This window comes from Siphateles boraxobius, unplaced genomic scaffold (assembly GCF_051911475.1).
Source record: "Siphateles boraxobius isolate OS27281-9 unplaced genomic scaffold, OSU_SipBor_1 22, whole genome shotgun sequence".
NCBI classification, from domain to species: Eukaryota; Metazoa; Chordata; class Actinopteri; order Cypriniformes; family Leuciscidae; genus Siphateles; species Siphateles boraxobius.
The window spans coordinates 15,624,914-15,639,692 of NW_027508833.1; positions in this window are offsets into that span (position 1 = coordinate 15,624,914).

Sequence of the window (14,779 nt, forward strand, 5' to 3'; positions counted from 1 at the left end):
ATTGTGTACATACAATATAACATAGCAACAACATACACATGACAGTTTTTTTATAAGAAAATACTTTGCCATGTTTAAAATGTCTTATGTGCTTTTTCTGTCACAGCTTTGAAGCCATGAGACCAGGTGTGTTGCTTGCAAAAAGTCACCGTGATGCACAACCTGTCGAATATCAGCTACTGCGCGACGGAGCAGATCTGCCCCCTGTCGACGGTCTTCCTGTCCTGGCCCCACCTGGACTGAAAATTGACAGGCAGAACTATCTATATGAAAAAATCAGGCCATTCTGTGCTGACGAGGCAAGAGACATCACATGCCCAGCGCCAAGGGTCACAACACAGAAGAGTCCACAGAAGAGGATGCGAATGTAATTTCTTTGGACTGTGTCACAAAGACCTTTTTTCTTGTTTACAACACCTGCAATGTCACTTTATCAACCAACCACCTGAATTTAGTTTTACATTCTTGTATGAAAAGCACTCTAAACAATGTTTGATTGATTTGCTTATGGAAAATAAAAAAAGAATATATCAATCAACCAGTTTATTGCTTATTTTTTATCATTAGCAAAAGTTTGTGTTTCATGTTGCATGAGTACACCGAAGAAAATTCCTAGTCTGTAAAACCTTTCATTGACAATGGCAATAAAATCTATTCTGATGCATACTCCTATACTGTATGTAGGGACGGACGGGGACTAAAAAACAGCCCTGGACTTTGACTAGGCCCGGCCCAAAGCAATCGGCGCGCAGAAACTCGACAACAACAACAATAACGCCTGCCATGAGTGTCACAAGACTTTAATTGTGGCTCATGGTACTATACCATCCAAATTATAGCTAACAGCATATTCTACAATCTATTCCATGCTGTCTTAAAATGAATTTATTACTTAATAATCTTAATTAATTTATGCAGTAATTAATCTTAGCTACTGCACAAATAATAATACCACATCTAAATGAAAATACACCATTACAAATGTAACTTCTGTATTCAAAATCTTCAATGTTTGTAAGCATTAACTGTAACGTTACCAACATTTTTAAAAGTAAAAGCACAACATATTTCTTAATATTAGCTACTGCCCAGCATATATATATATATATATATATATATATATATATATATATATATATATATATATATATATATAAAATCACATAGCACATCCTGTTTCTGATTTTAACATTCTCTAGAGTTTAACTTATTTTTTATTCAGTGTACATAAGAGTTGCCTATACAGTTTTATCGGTAGATGCTAAGAGACATTTATTTATTACCTGTTTGCAAACTTTTTTTTTTCTTTGATGGCACATTTTCCTGACCTTTTTGCTCCCCCCTGTGCTTTACAGCTTTACAGGGGGGAGCTTTACAGGGGGTATGGCTTATCTAAATGAGATGTAAATGAGCCCTATTGTCACTCCCAGCAGCAGAGAGAGGTGAGAACTGCACAATCTTTTGAGGCTGTTTTCTCCCCTTTTAGCTTTTTTGTGTGCCTACCTTCAAATGGCCACAACATCTCCAAATATTATCAGATTTCCATGTGTTACACATCGTTGGAAAGCTTTGAGACTACACTTTCAGAATCTGTGAATAACTCAAAATGCCCCAAAACCGACTTGTGTCCCTACTTTCCGTGATCGGTCACAAATGTGTTTGGCCGTGAGCATCTTGAACGGCAGCCTGTGAAGGGAGCGGTTCAAGACGCGCAGATCCAGGATCGGCCGTAACCCACCGGTCTTCTTGGGGACAATGAAGTACGGACTGTAAAACCGTGACTTCATCTCGGCTGGAGGGACAGTCTCGATTGCACCCTTCGCCAGCAGGGTAGTAACCTCCGCTCTCATGATAGGGGCATTGCCACCGACCATAGTGAAGCGAACTCCCCTGGAGCGGGGAGGAGACCTTGCGAACTGAATCGCATAGCCGAGCCTGATAGTTCGGGCGACCCAGCGGGACAGGCTGAGAGCTCTAACCAAGCTGCCAGAACTGAACCAGCGGGGTCATGCGAACCACAGACGTCCCCCGGAGGGGCAGCGAAGCGGAGTGACCGGCCCAGGCGAGGGTGGCATAGCGGCCCGGTGAGGGGCCGCGGTCATGCTCCGCGTCCTGACAGAGGTGACCAGGGAAGGACCCGCGTTCCACGGGGGTCTGCTCTGCCAGGGGTCTGGCGACAGAGAGGGACAGGCGCGCCGTGTCAACCGCCTCGGGACAGAGGGGGGCGAGGAGAGCACGGCTTGTGGGCGGCGCTCTGTGTCATCCGAGAACTCTGTATGCTCAGAGACGAAAGAGTCAGTTCTTTCTGAATAATGATTCTTCCCCAGCCCTCCACCGGGGAAAGGAGTGGCCCTGCTACCAACTCCTGGAAAGAGCTGAGTCTCATCTCTGCTCAGTTCGTTGCTCATTCGTTGCTCGGAGAGCAAGGTCAGTGGCGGCGCGCAGCTCACTGAAGAGCCTCGGGTCAGTCCCGCCCTCCTGCATGTCCATGAGCATCTGGGTCAGGTAGACCAGCAGAACGGTCATGGGATGCAGTGAGGCAGCTGCCTGTCCTGTGGCACTATAGGATTTCGCCACAGATTAGTGTAGACGAAAAGAACTACAGGCTTTGGACGGGTGCTTAGGATAGCGCCGGGGAGCACTCTGAGGACATAGTAGCATGGCAACAGAGCGTTCAACCGGGGGAACCCCAGTGTACCCATGGGCAGCGGCCCCTGAGGGGAGGAAAGGCGGATGAGACCAACGTGGGAACCCGTGATCTCATCATGCACGTCCGGGAGGAAAGATATTGGGGTTTGCCGTGGACGCGTCGGCGGCCTCACCCAAAACCAATCGTCCCGGGAAAGCATGGCCGTCATCTCCGGATCAGACACAGGCACAGCCGAATGCACACCAGAGGGTGGCAGCTGTGACGAGTCTCATCCTCTGTAGCTTCAAATGAAAACACACAGGCCACCCGAGGGTAGACTCGTGGAATCATCAGTTCGCTAGCGGGCACCGTCATTAAAGAGGGGGGGCTGGGGCGTGGACTTTTCTTTTTAAAGAGTCGGCGCCTTGTTCCAGACCAACACCCTCAGGTCACCCTGGCCACCAGCCGAAGATCGGGTGGTGGATGAGGGGACTCTCACTCATGCGAGTTCACCGAGTCTCGACCTATATATGACGCGATCATCACGTCCCCAGAGAGAACATGAGTCATCCACGAGCACTGTTCAAGCATGATCAAAGCCCAAACACACTAGACAGCGCTCGTGCCCATCAGAGTCCGATACCAGTCCGCTGCAACCAGAAATGCACGGGCGAGCCGTCTTTAAAAAGACGCGTGCAAGCTCTTTTATGAGAGGAGAAAAAAACTCTGCGATGTTGAAGCGCACAGGGAGACACACACACACTGGCAGATCACTGCACAGATCAGCAGGCACTGTGAGCTCGCTGCATATCGCCGTCACACCAACACCGGAGAGAGAATGAAGTCAGAGATGATTGTGGAGTGAAGAAATATTCTTGGCTCCGAAGCGAAAACATACCTGCATGTTGCCGGCGTCCTTCTTTATACCCACGCGGTGGGGCGGAGATACACTATGCAAATTCCACAGATCCATGGCATTTCATCGCCATTGGCTCGTTTTGTAATACTCGAAGTCGATAGGTGTTCTAAGCGAAACACGACGTAACTCGGAGTGACTACGAAAGGGAACACATTGAACACTGTACTTATTTTTTTTATGTAAAGCGTGACCAAAAATTCTCTAATACTGGCCCAACAACTGATATGGTAGCGATCATGCCAACACTATCTCACTACCAATTCGTACGAGTGAGTAAAAGGTGTCTAATTCGTACAACCTCACTCTTACCGAATTCTTACCAATATGTCTAAACCCCAGTGATGGGTAGGTTTAGGGGCGGGGTCCGGGGTAGGTCATTCGTACGAATTCATACGAATTGGGCAACTCGTAAAATATGTACAATTTACCAAAAATCGTATGAATTCCTACGAGTGAGGTTGTATAATTTTGTACGAATTAGCCACCTAATTGCTGTGAGATCGGGTGGATCATGCACACTTAATTTAATACACTCAGGGTCATATTTTTTTAGTTGAGAACCACTGAATAGGGGCCCTAATAGTTTACCTTCTTTGCCAACCACTGCTTACAGGAATCATGTAGAACTGTGAGGAAGGAGACGTCAAAAACCTTTTCACTTTTTCTGCACAATGCTCAATTCAGCCAGTTATTCTTAGGAACAGACAACATGACCTTACACAGAGCTCTGGTTGTGTTTGTTCGGATTTGATATGTGACAGCGAGCTTAGAACCTGCAGATCGTGAACTCTTTTGGGACACGACGTGCTGTAAACATGAAAATCCAGACACCTGCTCAGGAAGTCTGTCCTTCTCCCAGTCTGCCAGTCACACAAGCCAGTTGATTTAGCCACTGAGGTGTGAAGATCCAGTTGTCTGCTGTTGCAGCGTTCCTCTACGTGAGTCACTTGTGGGAAATTTGCACCCACATTGGGAAGAAGTGCTCGGGTAAAAGTGATTGTGCAGAACCAGGCAGCGAAGAAAGGGAAAGGCCGCCCCTTTTCAAGAACTTACTCATTTTATAAGCCCATAATTAAAGTCTTTGCCGCTTTTCCCAAACAGCTTTCCATCTTATGCACTTCTGTAGTCATACAGAAGTGCATAAGATGTCATAAAACAACAACTAATTCGTAATCAGAATGGAAACTGACCCTTGCAACCTGTGCGGTTAATATCTGGCAGGCTGGAGTAGTTGTGATGTCCAAGGCTGACGGGAGCCACGGAGTCTACTGAACATGCAAACGGATGAAGTTCGCAGGAAAGTCATGGTGAGACTTGGTGCATTTGAGCACAACCTAATAAAAGTTTGGTGCAGGAAGTGCTCCGTTCATTACTCCTTTATTGGGTCCCTGATGGAGCTAATCCAAATCTGAGATTTCAGCTCGTCTCTGCAGTCCAACCACCCTGAGCTGACGTCCCTGAAAAAGAACAGAACTTTTTTTTTTACGCACACACATCCATTAAAAACCATTTTGGCAATGATATTCTTTCTAAATGGTAAAATAATTTTTTCTTGGTTTGAACAAACTTTTATCCTAAAGTATTTACTATATCTTAAACTGTGCAGCTTGTTGAGGACTTAATTTGACACATGGCAGATGAGTTTATGTATACACACAGTGCCTTACGAAAGTATTCAAACCCCTTAATTTTGTATCATTTTTGTTCCTTCAAATTTTGTTTGTTAAAAAAACCCAGATCTGTTCCAACTGAAAAACTGAAATAAGTATATTGCATAAGTATTCAAACCCTTAAGACACTACTTAGTTAAAGTACCTTAACAGCCTCAAGTCTTTTTGGGTATGATGCGACAAGCTTTGCTGCATTTGGGGATTTTCTGCTATTCTCCAACTGATCCTCTCAAACTCTGTCCGGTTGGAGACCATCGGTGGAAAGACATTTTCAGGTTTCTCCAGAGATGTTCGATTGGGTTCAAGCCCAGACTCTGGCTGGGTCACTCAAGGACATTAACACAGTTGCCCATAAGCCTAGCATTGTCTTAGCTGTGTGCTTAGGGTCATTGTCCTTTTGGAAAGAGAACCTTCTGCCCAGTCCGAGGTTCTGAATGCTCTGGACCAGGTTTTCATTTAGGTTACCTCTATAGTTTGCTGTGTTGAGCTTTCCTTCTACCCTGACAAACCTCCCAGTCCCTGCCGCTTAAAAACACACATGATGGTGCTACCATCACTTTACTGTTGGGATGGTGTTTTGCAGGTGATGAGCAGTTTTTTTGTTTTGTTTGTTTTTTGTGCAAATTCCAAGTGTGTTTTCATGTGTCTTCACTGAGGATAGGCTTGAGTCTGTCTGCTCTGCCATAAAGCCCATATAAATGAAGTGTTTTAGTGAAGTTTGTCCTTCTTGTAAGTTTCTCCTGTCTGCATATATGATCATGGAGCTCAACCTTCAGCTTCTTGGTCACCACCCTAAATAAAGCCCCTCTCCATCAATAGCTCAGCTCTAGGAAGAGTCCTGGTTGTTTCAAACCTCTTCCATTGAGGATTATGGAGGCCACATGCTTCTGTGAACCTTCAATGCAGCAGAATATTTTTTATTATTATTTTTTTTATTTTTTTTGTAGTGTTCCCCAGATCTGTCTTGTCACAGCCCTGTCTCTGAGCTCTAAAGGCAATTCTTTTGACCTCATGGCTTGGTTTTTGCGCTGATATACATTTTCAGCTGTTAGACCTTCTATTAAAAGGTGTGTGCCTTTCCATATCATACCCATTCCATTGAATTTGGGAAATAGGAATGCTCCTAAGCTAAATTCCAAGTGTCCCAGAAGAGGGTGTGCATGTATTATTTTCATGTTTTTTTTTTTATTTTTATAAATTTGCAAAGTTCAGAAATCTGTTTTTTGCTCTGTCATTATGGTATATGGAGTGTGGATGCAGAAAAAATATGGTTTAAGAAGGCAGCAACATAACAAAAAGAAAGGGTTTGATTTCTTTCGCAAGCCAGTGTATATGTGTGTGTGTGTGTGTGTGTGTGTGTGTATATGTGTATATATATGCTATATATATATATATATATATATATATATATATATATATACACACTCACTCTCTCACACACACACACACACATATATATATATATATATATATATATATATATGTACAGTATATGATCAAAAGTGACAGTAAAGATGATTACGATGTTACAATACATTTCAAATAAATGCCGTTCTTTTGAACTTATATATATATATTTTTCAAAATATTATGGTTTTGTTGAAATCAAATAGTATACCAGAATTCTCTTAAAATCTTTATATATGTACAATATTGAAAAATCTAATAATTGTTTATTCTTAGTAACTATAAACATCTGAAAACCATTACTTGGGTGGATTTTTCAGTTTTGGTACTCACATTTCTGGGAGGGATAGCTGGATAAAAATGTTTTTAAAAATGTATAAAAGATGTAGAGAGCAGAAGAGAGATGCTTTCTACATTTTCACATTTCAAAACAACAATTACACTGTCTCTACTGGAGTCATGCTGTTCTTTAGCCAGTTAAAGATTTCCATGTGAATTTCTGTCTGTTTGCTGCAGGACACAGGCAACATTCCTCATTTCACATAGCGTCCAATAAATCAAACGCCCAATCGCTGCGATCACGACCCTTTCCTGCTCAGAAACACAGACACTGGGCTTTTGATGAGCGTCGGCGCTCCCCAAAAAATGACTGTCTCCAATTTTATAGCCACTGCCGTCTGTATGACAACTCAGTCCCGATCAGACACACACTGAGCGCTTCTGACAGACCCTCATCTGAATAGAGCAGATATTCATGGAATGAGAAAAATGCCATTAAAAGAGATGAATGTAATTACCATACAGCAGCCAATCAGTGTGTTTTTAATGTCTTGTATTCTGGGGATGACGGAACACAAAGATCCTTCCAGATGAAATTAAACTGATCAGTAACTCAAGACTGCGTTCAATCATCACAACATCATCCAGACCAGAAGAATAAAACTCTAACGTGACATTTAATAACATACTGAGGAAATTGCACATTATCTAATACACTGTTGAGATGTTTTCAAACATGGACTGGCAGAGTGTATGATTATTATTTGTTTCAGACTCAGAGTCATTAGATCAAATACATCTTGCACTTAGATGACACAAAGTCTGTGAATCACTTCTGAGATCATCTGAACAAAGAACAGTGGTTAGTTAAAGAAACCCCGCTGAATTTGACCAGTGAAAGTAGTTGAAAGCATTAAATAAATAGTTCAAACTCAAATTCTGTTATATAATTTACTCGCCATAATGTTGTTTCTGTCAAACACAAAAGGAGATATTTTGAAGATGTTCTTTTCCCAATAAAATGGAGATGAGATTTCATAGCTATGGTGAAGATTTTTTAAATGCATTCAAAGTTTGCTTTTTTTTGCACACAATATAAATAAAAATGAATGCATATTAATGGATTAGTTCGCTTCAAAATAAAACTTTTGTCATCATTTACTAACCCTCAAGTTGTTTCAAACCTGTATAAATTTCTTTCTTCTTCTGAACACAAAAGAAGATATTTTGAAGAATGTTGGTAACCAAACAGTTTATGGACCTCATTGACTTCCATAGTATTTGTTTTCCATACTAGTCAATGAAGTCCATCAACTGTCTGTTCCCTTTCAGTCGCTCACGTTCGACGTGACAACGTAATTGGGATCACTTCAGGGAGTCCTATCAACTTCAAGTGTCTACAGAATGAGCCAATGAACATTGGGGTGCGTGAGAAGCGACACACACCCCGCTCCGCAGAACGGGTATAAACAGGAAGCGGGCGCACGCACTCACTCTGAGTTTCTGCAGACTGCTGCATCGTTGAAGACTGCTTCAAAGAAAATAGTCTGTTCCAGTACTGGTGTGAAGGCGCGATCAGCGGTGGCCGCGAGCATTACAGCTCACAACTAATGTTTTCACAGCATTGCTTGTATGTGTGTGTGTCTGTATGTGTTGGTCTCGGTGGGCGTTCCTCTCTTGAGTGTGTACCCCGATTACACCACGGCTATCGCTGGGTGCTTCAGCACTGAGAGAGTAATTTTTTCTTTTCTATATTTTTTGTTTTCAACTAAAAGAGCAAAACAAGCGTGACCCCGCATCCTTTTCAGGATGTCATTCCACTTGTGCGTTTCTGGATGCAGTCTTTCCCAGGCGCCAGCAGACGGCCACAATAGATGCATCTCGTGTTTGGGCATTCAGCACGCTGAGGCAGCTTTTGTGAATAGTTCATGTTCCCATTGCGGGAATATGACTATGTCAGCGCTGAGATCGAGACTCACTTACCTCAAGGGAGGTGCAGTCCTCTCGCCTATGCCCCGATCTAGCGTCTATTCTGGACCTCAGAATAGACCTACTTCTGTGCATGGTCAGGGTGATCTGAGGTTTATCGTGAGGGCTTCCCCGCCGAGGAATTCTCGTTGGGTCCCTCACGTCTCACAAGCGTTGCCGCTTTTGGAGCCACCAAAGGAACGCGCTGGTCCTTCTCATGGACGACCAGCCGTGTCCTTTGGAGTTCCACCTGACGGCCAGATGTCTATCGCAGCATCAGAGGGGGAGCTTCAGTCCTCTGGAGATGAGGATTTGGCTGCGTTACCCCCTTCGGGGAGTGTAGCGTTGCCCGAGTCTGATCCAGAATGGGCGGTTATGCTTTCCCGGGCCGCCGAGAAGGTCGGGCTTGCGTGGAACACTCCACCACGTCCCGAACCTTCTCAGTTGGACGATTGGTTTCTCGGGGCGGGCCGTGCTGGTTCTCAGCGCACCGCCCCGGTAACATTCTTTCCGGAAGTGCATGAGGAGCTTACTAGGACGTGGACGGCGCCATATAGTGCCAGAAGCCGTCCTAGTAGCAACTCCCTCCTCACCACCCTCGACGGTGAAGCAGCTAAAGGGTATGTGGATGTCCCGCCGGTGGAGCGTGCCTCCTGCGGCGTCCTCCGCACCCGCTAGGCCTCAGCAGCATCAGCCACCATCCAGTCCTCAACGTGGAGCAGGCCGCAGGAAGTCGACCACGCCCGTCCAGGCCGCTGCCAAACCAGGAGGCAAGCGCAGGTGCAAACGACCCTGAGATGGGCGACCCAGAGGTGGATCAAGTTGCTCTTCAGGAGATGGTGAAGGCACCGCTCCTTCCCCCGGTGGAGGGCCGGGCGGAGAATCTTTTGTTTCCCTTTCTTTTTGTTCCGCCACTGACCCAGGGGCCAGTGGTACCCACATTTTCAACAAAAGAGCAATTTCTGAAACGTCTGGTCCCAAGAGGGCACGCTTGGCGTTCGACGACACTATGCCTTGTCACCCTCAAGCCCCTCTTTCATCGCCAGCGAGCAGCAGTGGCTATGTTCCGGACGCACTGACGCCTCCGCACACTCACTCTGCCCTACGATGGAAGCAGGTACCAGAGGTGGGAGTAAGTCACACATGTGCAAGTCACAAGCAAGTCTCAAGTCTTAACCTTCGAGTCTCAAGCAAGTCCAAGTAAATTTTTTATAAAGGCAAGTCAAGTCAAGTCAAGTCACTGCCTCATGTCAAGCAAGTAAAGTCAAGTCGTAGCTTTGGTCACAAGTCACTAGCAAGTCATACAAACGTTTGACGATTTCACTGAATTTATATATTAAAATAAGTTAAAACTACAGAAGTTGTGGACTATGGTTTTATTTGCAACTTTATTTTTTTTTAATATTTGCATTTCCACATATAGCTGAGTGGTTACTACAATAAAAATCTAAATGTAACTGAAATTAGGCCAACATTAAAGCATGAAAAAATAAATATGCCTCAAACATTGCAGAAGACCATTAAAAGGTATTAAACAATTCACAATTCAAGTATAATTCCTATGCGACCAAAGGCATTCTTCAAACTGGCATCCCCTTAATACAAGTTATATATTTTTAATTATGAAGTTAAAACCGCCAATAGGTGGCGCCAAATTACCGTATTAATGTACGAGTCATAGAAGCATTCATTTAACTTATGTTCAAAACGGCAGATTCGTTCTGGAACTAAGCAACTAGGTCACTGAATCACAAATACGCATAACTCTTTCTGTGGCTTGTTTGGAACTATTGTCATTGGAGAAATCGAGCAAAAACAGAAAATATTTGGAATATTAGGCTATGTCTAAATGTCACATCACAATATTCACTCTTTGTTTACTGAACTGTTTTATAAAATCATTATCACATTTGCAATCGCGTCAATATTCTGGAAATATTTTTTTAATATCATATGTTATAATTATGGAAATAACTCATACTAGGGCATTTTTTTCCACCACATTTTGAATTTTGGTTGCAATATTAATTCTGCTGGCATTTTGACAACATCTAATAGATGTAACCCCTGATAACATCTAACCCTGCTTTAAGAGAAACATAAAACACGACAAAACATTAACAGTTTTCTATGTTGTTTTTTGTCATTGGAAAGAATGACATATTTGGTTTTAAAGCATGATTTAAAAAGAAATGTGGCAAATGTTATACAAAACATATGACATCATTAATTATCATTTGAATATTGACAACATTAAGCTACATTTGAAAACATAATTGTGTATAAAGAGGCATGCTGTTTTGACCAATGTTCTCGATTTAAAGATAGTCAAATTAACTATAATAAACAGGTTAAACAAGCCATAGCTTACTTTTAGACGTGGCGAATGAAGTTCGACTGTTCGAGGTTGTGATGGTCGTCCGATATCCCTTGCCAGTTATTATGCGTACAGCAAATATTCTTGTATGAATATAGTCAATTTCTAGTGTTTATATCCAAAAAGAAACGATGCTGGGAGATGTTTTTGTATTTAGCGCGCTCACCGCGATGTATGTTTTTTCTGGGCTTGTGCAGTGTCACGCAATCGCGCAGAATCTGATGACTGGCGTCAATGGTTCGGTTGCTTTCATTTTGTTCATCAATTGATGTTGCGATGATAAATGTATATCAAGTCATTCTCGAGTCATACAGTTCAAGTCAAGTCAAGTCTCAAGTCATTGGATCTCAAGTCAAAGTCAAGTCGAGTCAGTTTCATTTAGTCTCCTCGCCCGCTCTCTATACCCTTTTGGGATTTGTCTCTGGTCCTTTCGGCACTTCAGAGACCACCCTTTGAGCATTTGCAGTCAGCAGGGTTAAAAATTCTGTACTGTAAAACAGTACTCCTGGTTGCATTGGCCTCCATCAAGAGGGTAGGGGACCTGCATGCATTTTCGGTCGACGAATCGTGCCTGGAATTCGTCCCGGATAACTCTCACGTGATCCTAAGACCCTGGCCCGGATACGTGCTCAAGGTTCCTCAAGGTGAACCTGCAAGCGCTGCCTTCAGAGGAGGCAGTCCCAGCCCTGTTTTTTCTCGGTCCCGTCCGCGCTCTGCGCCTGTATGTGGACAGAACGCAAAGCCTCAGGACCTCAGATCAGCTCTTCGTCTGTTACGGAGGCCAGCAGAAGGGAAAGGCTGTCTCCAAGCCTTTGGATGGCCCACTGGATAGAGGATGCCATCGCCTTGGCTTACGAAGCCTAAGGCGTGCCTTGCCCACCCGGGTTGAGAGCCCACTCCACTAGGGGTGTTGCTTCTTCTTGGTCGCTGGCACACGGCGCCTCGCTGACAGATATCTGTAGAGCTGCGGGCTGGGCGACACCTAACACGTTCGCTGGGTTTTATAGCCTAAACGTTGAGTCAGTTTCTTCCTGTATGCTTGCTTCAACCAGCCGGTAACACCGAAGTTCCCGCTCTAGTGTCGGCTTGCTGTGCCACTCCCCTCCACATGGAGCAAATATGTGCGCTTCTTTGCTCCAGTCGAGTTCCCCACTCAGGCGAACCCTGTAGAGTTCCTCCGCACCCCTTCGGCAGTCAGACGTTGCGGAGCGTCTGACACCAGGCCTAGTGCTCGTATGCTTGTGTAACTTGTGCTAGGCTGGGTTCCATATGTGGTGATCCCTGCGGCGATCCCATATGCGTATTCTTCCACGATCAGCTCCCTGCGGTGAGCCCGTATCTTTCCCTTGGCAGAGTCCGCTCCGCCGTCACTGCCTGGTGTTGCCCCCCCCTTCTCAGGCTGGAGCCACCCCAGTGACATTCCATATGTTGTACTGCCCTCCGGCCAGTCCATATGTGTATTCTCCACATGTTACCTCCCTTCGGGCAGGATGTGGCTTCCGCAGCGTCCCTCTCCCCTGGAAAGGCACGCTTTCGCAGTGTTATCCAAAGAGTTCCACTGTGTGGGGTATAACGGAACAGCAGTGAACTCCCTCTATGCAGGTCTTCCGCTCCAGCCAGATAGGGGTCTGAGAGTCTTCCGTAGGGCGCTGGATGTGGCAGCAACCGTGGCGTTTTCCATGGGATCCCAATTACGTCCTCACGTCAAGTTTTATCTATTTAAAATAGGCGAGTTTATGCTTAAAACAAGAACAATAAGCAATTCAAAGGAAAAACTAGTTTATTTTTCTGACCCAACACATGGGAGACAGTCATATTTTCTTGTTTTTGAGCATAAACAATTAATTTGTATATAAAACAAGATTATCTTAAGTAATTTTTCTTCTCAGATAAATGTAGCTTGATTTCAGAATGTTTAGATATTTATAACATAAGACAAGACAAAAAAAATAAATATATATATATATATATATATATATTTTTTTTTTTTTGCAGTGTAAAACCACTGCATTTAATGTGTAAAAGTTTGAAAAACTGTCAAATGATCCATATATATATATATATATATATATATATATATATATATATATATATATATTAAAAAATAAAAAAATAACATTTTGTCATTTATATCAAACAGATCCCCTCAGTTTTCAGTGTTTGGTCATGAAGGTAATGGGATTAAAGGTGATTAAATGTACCTGAGTCAGAGAGCTTGTGTTTCTGTCAGTCTCTCATGTGCAGCTGTTTATTTTCACAGTTTCTTTCTGTCCCGTCTGTCAGCTCTCATTAGAGCGTGGGCTCTGCCACTGTAAACCCATCACGCTAACAGAGATCCAGTGATGCATGTCTTTTATCACTCTCGGCTGCTCAATGCTTCATTTATGTGTGCATATGCATGCAGCGCTCAGATTGCACAGTTTAAATAACACTTTATGTTCCCCTTCACATGGGACAAACCCCACAGCTCATGCAGGTCGACATGTTCTTTGATGATCATGTACATTCAGGTTAACATTTTCTGAGAGGCCTGCAACTTTTCCTAAATAACTGTATTCACGCGTACAACACATTACAATACTCATGGGCATCAACAAGAAACGAAAACAAAAAAATTCCAGATCCCACTGTGCAGGAAAAGCCTCTGAAAGAACTTTCCATGAATGCTTGACGCAGTGTTGAGCGTGCATGTTAATGCATTATAATTATTAAAGGCATAACTAGGCCATAAATTAACTTTGACGTTCCAATGAAACATGACAGCTGTAATTTCATGTTTATTCACATTTGACAGTAAAAGCTCAAAGAGTGGACTCTAGAAAACAGGTCCGAATGTCTGTTAATATAATACATCTGGCAGAAGCGTATGAATAATAAACAGTTGTTGCACACTGCAAACACATAATACAGCAGTGCCATGCTTTATTGAGCTTAAATAACTTCGCTTTACTTGCGGTTGATAACCATAAACGCTTCAGGTTTGGGATAAAAAGGACCTGCTTGAATGGTTGAAAGGTTTACAGAAGAAATGTAATTTGGTAACGGGGGAACATGATGTAAAGCAGGTTCTTATGATTTCATATTCATAAACAAGTTAAATTTCTTCAGTCTAAATTCTCCAGAGCTTCCTGAAAAGATTGCATTACAACACTAAACACATTTGCTCATTACATTTGTAATGCTCTGTGAAGCCTGTGTATATATATAATGCATTATAACAAAACAATATTTATAAAGTATCATAATCAGATGTTATCTTAAATGATTACAACCACAGATACCACAAATACTAGACTAGATTTTTACATTTTCTTAAGAAGTGTTGCTTGCTCGTGCAAAACTCACTGCCATGGCTAAGGTTTTTAAAATGTCTTAATATATATATTTTTCACATTTATTAAGCTTGACTGTAAACAAAATATTCACTGTAACATTATAGCTGATATTTGCAATAATACGACTGAATGTGCGCAAGACTGACTGCACTATTGTATGGCTTTCACAACGATCTGGAATGAGAATAATTGCAT